Raw genomic sequence first — 13,472 nt, 5'->3', positions numbered from 1 at the left:
CTATAAAAGAAAACTAACAGAAAATGGAATTGAGGTTACCTCATATGCTTCATCTTTTTAATGTCTTTCGTGAAAATAAGGATTCCGATAAATGTGCCAAAGTGTTAGAAGAAGAATAAATTAAAATGTTTGGCACTAAATCTTTGAATGATGAGCTTGATTGCAATGTTGTTAGTATGAATTCTTTGAATATCCATGATGCTAATGATATGCAAAGCCACAACTTGGGGATGTTATGTTTGATGAATATGATATTTTTAGTCCCCCAAGTTTTGATGAGCAAATTTATTACGGTGATAGCATGCCTCCTATTTATGATGATTATGTTGATGAAAGTGGTTTCGGAGGGGTCATGACTTTATTTAGTGATAAATCCACTATTTCGGAAGAGGTTCCAATTGATTATGAGAACAAAGTTGCTATCTATGATGATTATTGTGATGACATGTATGCTATAAAGAATAATTATAACCATGAAACTTGTCATCTTGATTTGAATTCTCAATTGGATTATGCCTCTTGTCGGGGATATACCCCGCGGAATGACCCGGCCGAAAGTATGACCCAGCCAAACTTGGCGACTCACTGGTGACCCACCCTGGCTTGGCAACTCACGAAGTGACCCACCCGGATCTCTCCACTCACAGATGACCCGGTTGGGTCTGGTGACTCATTGGTAACCCGGCAGGTGGGTCAGAGGAACAACAAGACCCAGTGGCCCGACAGGCCGTTCATGGAAGACCGGCTTATGTTATGGTGGGCCGGCTTAAGAGGAAAGCATAAGGAATATTCCCTTACAAAGGAAGCAAGACTAGGACTCCACTTGTAATAGAAGATAGAATAATCCTAATCCGAACACTACTAGAGAAAAGCCTAGCAGCAGCGCGGGTTTTAGGCCTATCAGTAGCGCTGGGCGATGCGCTACTGATAAGGCACTACAGCTAACGTATAGCGACTTCCCGGAGGAGCGCTACTGGTAATTAGTAGTAGCGCTTCTCCTTGCCCGCGCTGCTACTATTATTTCATATTTTATTTCTTTTTTATTTCATGTTGTATTCGTACACCTTTACACAAGTTTTCATACGACAGGAATTTAGAAATTGTTTTTACATCATAATGAGTTATTACATCATGTGGTGAAAGAACCGTGGACTAGTTTCAAGTGGATGGACATCCACTTGAAACTAATCCGTGGTTTTTTCACCCAATGATATAATAAATATCATCATCATATCATTAACAACTTATCATCATAATACATCATTGTCATATAACACCTCCTCAAGATCATCGTTTTCATCAATGAGACATCACATAGCAAATTGGTCACAAGTACTCCTCATCATCAACTCTAACACATTGTATCACATAATAAACATATTGTACCTCATAGGACCTACTACATTCTCTTAGGACCTACTATATTCTCTAAGGTAAAATAGCAAAAAACAAGATAGCCCCTGACTCTCCATTATGGAGAATGGAGATTATCATGTCTCCAATTCTTGCCTTTCGCTTAATGTTACTTCCAAGAACCTCCTTGCGAATGTCCAAACATTTTTTCCATTCTTTGATTAGCATGTGTTCACCGGTTTTAGAAATCTGATATGCACAGGTGAGCTCCTTAGATTGACCTGGCTGTATGTTCATAACTGCAAGGCGACCATTCTGATACATCAGATGAGGCACACAATCCATCAGGATTTTCTGTTGAAAAACATAGTAATAATTTCATAGTTAGCAATGATGTACTAGTTTTAGAAGTATGCAAAAGATGCACGGATGTCGTAATAGTAAAAAATCTTACTAGCGTATCTCCATAGAAGTTATCGTGGTTCAACATGTGCACTAGTGGCACGTATTCACCATAGTTTGGAGGAGTTCGATAATAGGTATTGTAATTCTCAAGATAAGTACAATAAGCAATCATATGACTTTTCTCCTTATAAGTTAATTCGGAGCCATCAGTGTAGTGGGTTTTGTCTACCATCTTCTGCACATTCTTTGAAGATTCAAAATAAGCTGTGAATGGAAATAAGCTGTCAACTATTTTGAAATAAACAATATAAATTAGTTAATAACTATGTTTGAGAAACTCACATTGCGGTAGAATCGGAAGCGTATCAACAAGGACCCAAATGTCCATATTGTGTTGCTTGATGTCAGGATCACCAAGATCCATGGTGACAATCATACCCTCATAAAAACCATACATTTTGCAAAGTGCTTCCCAATTTTGGCAACCAAAATGGGTTACGCTCTGAGAATTGTACAGATTTACTTCAAGATTGATATCATGATGGGTCCTTAGGTGTATTTTCTTTGTTTGAAAATTTTCATGGTCTTCAAAACCCATCCTCTCCAAGACATAGCGTCTTGCATGGCATCGAATAAGCTATTCGAATTGTAAAAGATGAAAATTAGACGTTGAAATAATTGAAGTCATGCTTAATTACGAAAAAACACTTGTCGTTGTTGCGTACCGTTTCAACATCGAATCCTCGAGCTTAATGCTGAAGCGCCGATCTTCGTCCAGCTCAACAAACATGTCGCACATACCTCGATCGTCATGTTACCAGCTGCACTCCCTCGGAAGACTGTCGTCGTCCGAGTACGACATTTCCTACGTTCATAATTCAAAGATTAAACTTGTACAATTAAATATATATACTAAAAAACCTAAATTAGATCATTATTTTTCGAGAAAATCCAGGCCACTCGATATTTCCTACATATTCTAGCACAAGTCATGCCAGAATTCACGGAAAAATCCGGCATGACCTTTGCTAAAAAGGACATATCGAGCGCCTGAAATTTGCCGGAACGGAAATTAATCAACACTCCGGCAAAACATAGGCCACTCGAAGGTGTAAACTGAACATGAATGGCCACTTGGGCAACCACATATCCTATTTGAGCAAATATGGCATGTTCAGCTAGTTTTATTAATTCAACTAGTTCTTACTAAATATAAACTTACTATAAATAGAAAAAACTAGTTCTTTCTAAAAATAAAGTAGTTCAACTAGTTATATTAATTATCTTACTAAAAATACATTAGTTCTATTAATTCAACTAGTTCAACTAGTTTATTAATTTACTTACTAAACTAGTTCAACTACAACTAAAGTAGTTCAACTAGTTTATTAATTTACTTACTAAAAATAAACTAGTTTTTACTAAAAATAAACTAGTTCAACTAAAAATAAACCCTAAGAACCCTAGCTAGGCAGAGGTAGGGGAGGAGGAGGAGGATGGCGTGCTCACCTCTGGCGCCGGCGGAGTTAGGGAGAGGGGCACGAGGTGTCGAGGTTGGGGACGGGGTCGGGGCAGCGGGCGCACGATGGAGGGGGGCGATGTAGGGGGGTGTCGAGGTCGGGGTCGGGGGCGGCGTCGAGGTCGCGGTCGGGGGCGTGGGCGGCGTTGAAGGTGTGCGGAGAGCGACGGGTCGCGCGCGGAGGCCGACGACGATGCAGGGCGGCGACATCGGAGGAGTAGGGATTTGGGGGAAGTGGCCGTGGGGGAAGAACGAACCGCGAGGTTAAGCTAAAAGTAGCAGTAGCGCGTTCCAGGAAGTGCGCTGCTGCTACGGTAGATATAGCACATTTCCTAACAAGCGCTACTGCTATTCCTTCTCTTTTTTATTTGCTTTCCATTTAGTTTTATTTTCATTAGCAGTAGCGCCTTTGTTCGTAAACACGCTGCTACAAAACAAGTAGCGGTAGCGCGGTTCCACGTAGATCGCTACTACTATGTGTAGCCTATCGGCTAAGCCGTGGGAATTTTAGTAGTAGCTTTTGTACTCGGGCGCGCCACTGCTATAACTGTATCTGTAGCGCGGTTTTAAATACCGCGTTGCTGCTAATTAGCAACAGCGTGCATTTTTATCCCGCGCTACTGCTAATGTTCTGTGTATAAGGTTTTCCCTAGTAGTGTAATAGGACTAGTCATGTAAGCCGCCCCTTCAGCATATATAAGGAGGGGCAGGGCACCCCAAGAGGGACAGATTTTCACAAGTTAGGTTTAGACAGACAAGTCAATAGCTCTCGAAATAGAGCAGCCATGTAATCATGATCATCATCATCAATATCAATGATGCAGGATGTAGGCTTTTACCTCCACCGTGAGGGTCCAGACCTAGGTAAAACCTCGTGTCTCTCGTCCCACTCAATCCCTTTCAAGCTATCACATAGATGCGTTGGCCTCACGACTAAGTCCTTTCAACGAGGACATATGCCGTGACAATTCCACGATAGTTGGCGCCCACCATGGGGCCTGCGCATGGTGGTGTTGAGTTTTTGGAGGGATCTCCCCTAGGGATCAAGAAGCTCGCGATGTGTTGAGATGAAGAAGAGCCGACATGCTACAATCTTACAGAGCAACCCGGCGTAATACATCTTTTAGGCCAGAGCCGGCAAATTTGTCGTTCCTCTACTACAAGTCGCGGACAAGAAGAAATTTTTTATTCATAGAATTCAAGATCAAGAAGGATTGTGTGTGCCGCCGCATGCGTTGCTATGCGATCTGTCCAACGTTTGGTTTTTTCTGCTGTTGTGCCTCGCACGCGACCAGGCAATCTATCCAGGTCAATTTCGATTATGCTGTTCGATGAAGAAACTAAATCGATGCCAAGCCGCCGCTTCTGCTATGCATCACAAATCTATGATCAAATACAGAAATCTCCGCGGGCTTCTTGACCCGCCTCGTCGTTGAGACGCCAGGGCCGAGCCGCCTCGTCTCTGACCCGCCTTGCACGCATCTGAGCCGCCGCATCATTGCGGGGGCTGCCACAGCGCCTGCTTCAAGTCCCAGGACTGCAATGGATGTCCACGACCTGGAATCAGAAACAGTTTTTGACTTGGGAGTCAACATCGACAACCCGGAGGTTTGGGCGCAACCTTCACTTTGCTTCGCTTCCGAATACAACCCGCCTTTGCCAGAGCAACTCCGGGTCGACCCTGCCATCGAGTCGCCCCTGCTAGGAATGGCCGTTGAGCTGCCCTCATCTCTGACGGCACGACCTGACCGCTGCATCCGTGAGTCTCCGTCGCCTCGGCGTTAGCTGCTGTAACCGGCTCTGAGCTGCCGTGGCCCCGTTAACCCGCCTAGCTCCGTTCCTGAGTCACCGGCCTTGCGTCAAGCCTAATGATTTATCACTCTCACTTAGCCATAGAAGTCTATGATTTTAAATTTTTGGCGAAGCCCCTAGTATTCGGAGGGCCGAATTTGGGGCGCTATACACGCCTAAGCCGGACGAGGCCGACTCCTCGCCCGAAGCGGAAAAAAGTCTTTAAGGACTTGAGACCTCTCGAACAGCGACCAGTCTCTTGCCTTATCATGACAGTCAATTTTTGGCTTTCCCTACTGAGGTGCTCATCCGGAAGAACCGGGACACAAACGCAGTAGTTCTCCCACTGCTACCTTAGCCGATATAGCGGAACGTAAGGTACCAAAGCATGGGAGCCGGGCAACCCAACATTTGACCAAAGACATGATTCGGAGCTGATGCATATAATGCTATAAGTTCGGGTGCCGCACTGTCGAAAGTGTTCGGACTTCTTGCGCCGTATTATGGGGTAAATGAGAGCCCCTAGCGTACTGACCGTACCCGAACATGTGGGTGCGGATTGTCGTAAATGGACATGTAAGAGAAAGAGAAAAACGTAAATAATGCAACGGTGCGGATTGTCGTAAATGGACATGTAAGAGAAAGAGAAAAACTTAAATAATGCAATGACAGATTAATGATATGCATTGTTATTTGAATAATACGTCGAAGCGTACTGGTACAATTAGTGCAATAAGCATAAAGTAGGATAATTCAAAATGTCCTATCCCAGGGCAAGCTACGCATAAATAGTGAAAACGGGCATATCAAGTATTACTAGAGACCACCTGGCGGTTCCCGTGTTCATCTTAGCTTCTTGCTGCCTTGGTTGTGGCTTCTGGATTGTGTCCGGCAATCGTACTGCCAGAAAGGGCTTCCAAGGAGTTAGGCCCTGAAAGAGAGAAGAAATGTCAAAGGTATACAACCCCTAGTGTGGTTAAGACACAATGCGGGGCGTGTCCTGATCGTGCCCCCGCCTATGTCCATGGTATTTTCAATGCGTAGTTATGTACGTGCGGCACAGATTTCATCGCTTTACTGGGACTGGGACGGGGGCCGGATTGCTAGGCGAGCTCTGATCGTGCCAGGCGATCCCGTTGCAGCTTGTTCCGGACTCGCTTGAAGGTGTCCGGGGGCTGTGACGCCGAATGAGTGGTCTGCCTGAACAGGCTGCTTTGTGCCTCTGCTGCAAGGGCCGCGGTGTGCTCTTCCGTACGGAGCGAGCGTTCTGTGTTTCCATTACTGTTATGACCCCGCGAGGTCCTGGCATCTTGAGCTAGAGTATGCGTAATGCAGCACTGCATTAAATTTTGCAAATGATGTCCGTCCGAGCAGTGCATGATAGCCACTACAAAATGGGACGATGTCGAAGATTAACTCTTCAGTTCAGAAGTTATCCGGTGATCCGAAGACCACTTCCAGTGTGATTGAGCCTGTGCAATGGGCCTCTACACCTGGGATGACGCCTTTAAAGGTGGTTTTGCTGGGTTTGATCCTCGAGGGATCAATACCCATTTTTCGCACTGTACCCTGATAAAGCAGGTTTAGGCTGCTGCTGCCGTCCATAAGGACTCGACTGAGGTGAAATCCGTCAATGATGGGGTCTAGGACCAGTGCGGCGGATCCGCCATGACGGATGCTAGTGGGGTGGTCCCTGTGATCGAAGGTGATCGGACAAGCAGACCATGGGTTGAACTTTGGGGCGACGGGCTCCATCGCATAGACGTCCCTTAGTGCATGCTTCTGCTCCCTCTTAGGAATGTGGGTTGCGTATATCATGTTCACCGTCTTCACTTGAGGGGGAAACCCCTTCTGTCCTCCTGTATTCGGCGGCCGGGGCTCCTCCACGTCGTCGCTATGCAGCCCCTTGTCCTTGTTCTCGGCATTTAACTTGCCGGCCTGCTTGAACACCCAGCATTCTCTGTTGGTGTGATTGGCAGGCTTGTCGGGGGTGCCGTGGATTTGACACGAGTGATCCAGTATGCGATCCAAACTGGACGGAGCTGGAGTATTTCTTTTAGATGGCTTTTTCCGCTGACCGGATCTAGAGCCTCTGAATCCAGCATTAACTGCCGTATCTTCGGTGTTATCGTCGTTATTGCAGCGCTTTGGTCTATTACGACGCTGCCTACTTGTAACACCCCGGATATGATTTACCCAATATGTATTTCAACTCTTGCCGTTTTCGGCCTTAAGCTATTTTATTTTCTTGGGTTCGGGTTTTTTTCTTCGTGTGTTGTCGTCGTTTTCATGCATCTTATATCATGTCATCATGTGCATTGCATTTGCATACGTGTTCATCTCATGCATTCGAGCATTTTCCCCGTTGTCCGTTTCGCATTCCGGCGCTCCGTTCTCCTCCGGTGGTCATTTCTACTTTTCTTTCGTGTGTGGGGATTAAACATTTCCGGATTGGACCGAGACTTGCCAAGCGGCCTTGGTTTACTACCGGTAGACCGCCTGTCAAGTTTCGTACCATTTGGACTTCGTTTGATACTTCAACGGTTAACCGAGGGACCGAAAAGGCCTCGTGTGTGTTGCAGCCCAACACCCTTCCAATTTGGCCCAAAACCCACCAAAACCTTCTCAATCATCTAGAGCGTTCGATCACGATCGCGTGGCCGAAAACCGCACCTCATTTGGACTCTCCTAGCTCCCTCTATGCCTATATATATACCCCTCATTCCAAATCTCGGATCCCCTCCCCGAAACCCTAAAAAAAGAGAAATCCCAGATCGCGCCGGCCGGACACGTCCAAATCCGGCCGGACAAAACCGCCGCCACCGCCCGTGCCCTATCCGCGCCTGCCACGTGGGCATCGCCGCCTTCCTCCGCCGCCGGCCCGGGAGGCCCGAGCCGGGCCCCCGAGGCCCATCCGCCGCCTTGCGCCGCCCAGTCGTCTCCCCGCCGCCCGACCGACCCGTGCCGCCCTCCTCCTTGCCGCCGTTCGCCTCCACCGCCGCCGCTCCACCGTCCTCCGGCGACGCGCGCCCCGCCGTTGCAAGCTCCGGTGGCCGGAGCACCATGCCGCACCGAGCGCCCAGCCGCGCCACTCGTCGCCGGCGTCCCGCGCCTCCTCCTCGCCTACTCGTCGCCGGTCACCGGCTCCTCCTCCGCCAAAAAACCTCGCCGGCGACCTCGGGGTGAACAGTGGATCTCGTCGGGTGAATAGTAAACCCTAGATCCGCGAGGTGATTTTTTTCCTAAGTCCCCGATTCCCAGATCCATGTGCCCATTTTCATCATGCTATAACTCATCATCCGTAGATCCATTTTGAGCATATAGCATATAAAAATGTTCGTCTCAGAAAGTACATCATTTCATTCCATTGCATCATTTTCATTTGAGTTCATCTTGATGCCCGAAATGCTGTTAGAAGAGTGCTACTTGAGTTAATTGTCAGATCTGCTGCTCCATTTAGATATTTGTCATTTTTGCCATGATTATTGTGTGCATGATATGCCCATGAGTTCTACATATGTTTTGTTAAGGGTTTTGCCATCTTTTCAGAGGTGCAACCCATGTATTTTTGTGATGTGTCTGGTGACTAGCACAAGCTTGCAAAGTGAGGCAGTTGGTAATTCCGATTTCAGGGACTTAGCATTTCCACTAAGTCCTTGAGCTGGTTATCTCATATGGCCATATGTTGATGTTGTTTCCTAGTGATCCGTGCCTCTTTTGAGGATGATCAGTAAGGATGTTTTTTTAATCTTGTAGTGCTCTATCCATCCATGTTTTTATTTGCAATTATGGAGCACCCTAGCTTGAGTCAATCGAGCTCTACTTTTGTCATTTCGTGAATCTGGGCAGATTGTCTACTTGTTAGCGATTTTGCCGATGATGTTGTAGTTGATCCGTGCCTGCTATGTTGTTGTTCTTGCCATGTCTAGCTTGCATTTTGTGTATTATTGATAGGTGTATGCTTAGATTGTGATGACTTGCTCTGTAGTGAGTGCATCGAGCTCGTAAACATGCCTACTTGATATCTGTTTCAGCATGCTCCAGTTTTCACTAAGACTGTGATCTGATTATGTTTTTGCCATGTTCACATGCTTGCAAATGTATTTTTTGATCCCTTTTGGCTCAAGGTCACTAAGGAACTTTTGTTAAGCTCTTTGAGTAGATCCATGAAATGCTTTACTTTTCCATGTTCAGATCCTGTAGCATATAGTTTTCATGCTCCGAAGAGTGCTATCTGATATGAAATTCTAGACAAGTGTTAATTTCAGTAAGTCTGAAATCTGTTTGTCAAATGCATTTTTGCCATGCTTGTTTAAACCTGTTAATGGATGAATTGGCCGTAGCTCAGTGCTAGACTTTTGTTAAGCTTCTTGAATTCATCCCTGCCATGTATTTTTATGCCATGTTTGAGTGATGTAGCATGTTCATCTTGTTGCATTTAGATGGCTACTTGTTGTAAATCGCAGAACGTGGTCATATTTGAATTGCTTGCCATTTCCAAACCGTAACTCCGATTCCGGCGTTCTTTATATTGTTTTCAAGCGATTTCATCTCATCTTTCCAGTGGCACACTTGGATTTCCAAGTTGAGGCCAGGTTCATGCATTCCTTGTCACATCTTGTATATGCATCCCGCATTGCATCCCGCATAGCATACCATCCTTGCATCATATTGTTTGAGCTTTGCACGTGGTTGATTGTGTTCCGTTTGCTTGTTGTCTTGTTTCGGTAGAGCCAGGAGACGAGTTCACTAACTAGGAGCCCGTTGAGTTTGCTTTCGAGGATCCAGTCAACTCTGACAACTTTGCAGGCAAGATGATCATACCCTCGAAATCACTACTATCTTTGCTATGATAGATGCTCGCTCTTTTGCTATGCCATGCTACGATGCCTACCACTTGCTTTAAAGCCTCCCAAATTGTCATGTCAAACCTCTAACCCACCATGTCCTAGCAAACCGTTGATTGGCTATGTTACCGCTTTGCTCAGCCCCTCTTATAGTGTTGCTAGTTGCAGGTGAAGATTGGAGACCGTTCCTTGTTGGAACATTATTTACTTGTTGGGATATCATTATATTGCCATGTTATCTTAATGCATCTATATACTTGGTAAAGGGTGGAAGGCTCGGCCTCTCGCCTAGTGTTTTGTTCCACTCTTGCCGCCCTAGTTTCCGTCATATCGGTGTTATGTTCCCGGATTTTTGCGTTCCTTACGCGGTTGGGTTATAATGGGAACCCCTTGATAGTTCGCCTTGATTAAAGCTTTTCCAGCAATGCCCAACCTTGGTTTTACCATTTTCCACCTAGCCTCTTTTTCCCTTGGGTTTCCAGAGCCCGGGGGTCATCTTATTTTAGGCCCCCCCTGGGCCAGTGCTCCTCTGAGTGTTGGTCCAAACTAGAGTCCTATGCAGCGCCCCCTCGGGGAAACTCGAGGTTTGGATTTAGTTGTATGGAGAGCTCATCTGAGTGTGCCCTGAGAACGAGATATGTGCAGCTCCTATCGGGATTTGTCGGCACATTCGGGCGGTGTTGCTGGATTTGTTTTAACCTGTCGAAGTGTCTTGAAGAACCGAGGTACCGAGTCTGATCCGAATGTCTCGGGAGGAGGTCTATTCCTTCGTTGACCGTGAGAGATTGTCATGGGCTAAGTTGGGACTCCTCTGCAGGGATTTGAACTTTCGAAAGCCATGCCCGCGGTTATGGGTAGATGGGAATTTGTTAATGTCCGGTTGTAGATAACTTGAACCTTAACTTAATTAAAATGAATCAACAGTGTGAGTTACCGTGATGGTCTCTTCTCGGCGGAGTCCGGGAAGTGGACATGGTGTTGGAGTAATGCTTGCGTAGGTTGTTCTCTAGTTTCTCGCTCGCGCTTTGCCTCCTCTTCTCGCTCTCTTTTGCGAACAGGATAGCCACCATATATGCTAGTCGCTTGCTGCAGCTCCACATATTTTACCTTGCCTTACCTATAAGCTTAAATAGTCTTGACCGCGAGGGTGCGAGATTGCTGAGTCCCTGTGGCTCACAGATTACTATTAAGCCAGATGCAGGGCCTGATGATTCCGCTCCAGGTGACGCGCTCGAGCTCAAGTGGGAGTTCGACGAGGACTCTCAACGATACTACATGTCTTTCCCTGATGATCAGTAGTGGTGCCCAGTTGGGGGTGATCGGGACCGTGTCGCATGTTGGGTTATCTTTTATTTTGGCACCATAGTCGGGCCATGAGTATTTGGATGTTGTAATGCTTTTTATGTACTTTGTGTGACATGGCGAGTGTAAGCCAACTATGTTACCTACCCTTTATTATTTATAGTACATGGGATATTGTGATGATTGCCTAACTAGTGACATTGCTTTCAATGCGGTTATGTCTCTAAGTCGTGCCTCGACACGTGGGAGCTATAGCCGCATCGAGGGCGTTACAAGTTGGTATCAGAGCCTTCCCCGACCTTAGGAGCCCCATTGCTTGATCGTTTTTAGCTGCCGAGTTGTGTCTACAAAAATGTTTTGAGTCATTTAGGAATTATATATCGGAGAGTTTAGGAATTCTTTTTACTTCCCAGTCTCCTCATCGCTCTGGTAAGGCATCCTGACGTAGAGTTTTGACTCTTCTCTTCTCAAATTTCACTAAAAAAAATTTAGGATCACACGGGTATCTTGGAATCGTTCCGATGGTTTTATGACGAGAACATTGTCTTGGTGCCTCCTGTCAGGGGTTTTGTGGAAGTGTCCCGGGGAGTTGAGCTCTGAGGTGTTGTCGTCATAATTTTATCGTTGCAGTTCTGGAATTCTTGAGTTTAGTACGCCGACATCGAAAATCTCTTTTATGCAGTTCGTTGGTGAGATAACCTTGACGCCACCCAGTACTGGGGCGGGAGTTCGGGAGTATCGCCATAACTTGTATAACGGATGCTTTTCGAAGGTTGAGGTAAATGGTTTCCGAAGTTTTTCTCGGTTATGTGTTGTAGGATGGATACAGCTGGATGTAGGATTTGCTGGATTTGGGTGAGATATTATGCTTCCCCTATATCCCCGACACCTGATTGCATAACCGGAAAGGTTCAGGAGTTTCATAGGTGGGAATTCTTGTAGCTCTAGTTCTTCTTCCACGGATATTTGGTTTGAGATTGGGATTTCTTACTGAGTATTCGTTCTTGATCCGTACCTTATTGATTTATTTCTCTATCTAAATTCTAAGTGGCTTCTCAATTTATGGATATGTGACCATTTCAAGAGGAATGCATTCGTTCATTTTGTTCGGATGTGAAGACTTTATGTTGCAATTTTCATTCCGTTGGATTCAGCTTCATTTATCTATCAATGTGCTAACGGTGGTCAACCTCTTCAGGATGGCTCCCGCTAAGAGCACCAATCAGAATCAGAATTAGGATCCGCCACCACCTCCACCTCCTCCGGAGGCATGGCAAGCTGTGATGGCCGCAACCAATGCAAACACACAGTTGATCATGCAAATTCCCCAAGAGCGCAATCATGCAGTGTAATACCCTACTCCTGCTGGTTGTATTGCTTGTGGACATTACTCTTGGAGCTACAAGGAGAGCCGAGCTCTTTGGGGTTTAGCAATGGTGCTAGGGTTTGGCCAAGAGTCGATCCCTTGGTATGGTGGCTGCTCTGTCCTTATATAGATGCCTTGGGCCTCTTCCCCGAAAATATGAGCGGGAAATGGCTACCACAGGGAGGAAATTTGAGAGGGGACATGCGCCGGTGCTTGTTAGAATCGGGGCTCTAGGGACCCTAGAACAGGGTTGAACTCTCGGGTGTGCTCAAAGAACTCCATTAAATTCTGTCTCGTTGCGCACCACCTCACGCCGATGCTTCCGCGTGCTCGAGCGAGAGGAAAGGACACAACACAATAGTTTACCCAGGTTCGGGCCACCTTGCAATGTAAGACCCTACTCCTACTTTGGGGAGGATTGCCTCGCGAGGGAGGATGAATATGAGTGTACAAGGAAGACGAACTGCCTCGGGAGGGATCAGGATTCGACCTTTCTCCATGGTGGAGACTAGCTTATTCTCATACTGTCCTTGGTCCTCTTCCCCCAAAAACTAGGCGGGAAGGGTTGCCACAACGGACAAGTTCAAAGGGGAGCTGGAGTACAACTTATCCCGACTAAAGGCGGTCTCCGCCTGAAAAAGCCTCTGTTCATGATGCGCTGGTGGACACGACGATGACCTCCATCCCGGCGCACCCGTTGTCCTGGTCTTCTTGCGCCAAAACGGCAACCTTTGGAGATTTCTTTGGGAACCGACATGAAGCCTGGCGGCTACTGCGCGGGGCCATCATTGCCCTTGGAAGGTGAGGGGGGAAGTCTGCTCCCCTCCTAACGCTATATATGTGCCAGGGGACTAGGTCCCTTGGCTCATCTCCTTCTTGCTTCTCCATC

Source organism: Triticum aestivum, chromosome 4A, assembly GCF_018294505.1.
Source record: "Triticum aestivum cultivar Chinese Spring chromosome 4A, IWGSC CS RefSeq v2.1, whole genome shotgun sequence".
NCBI lineage: Eukaryota > Viridiplantae > Streptophyta > Magnoliopsida > Poales > Poaceae > Triticum > Triticum aestivum.
The sequence above is the reverse complement of the archived record's forward strand: the minus strand, read 5'-3'. Positions refer to the sequence as shown.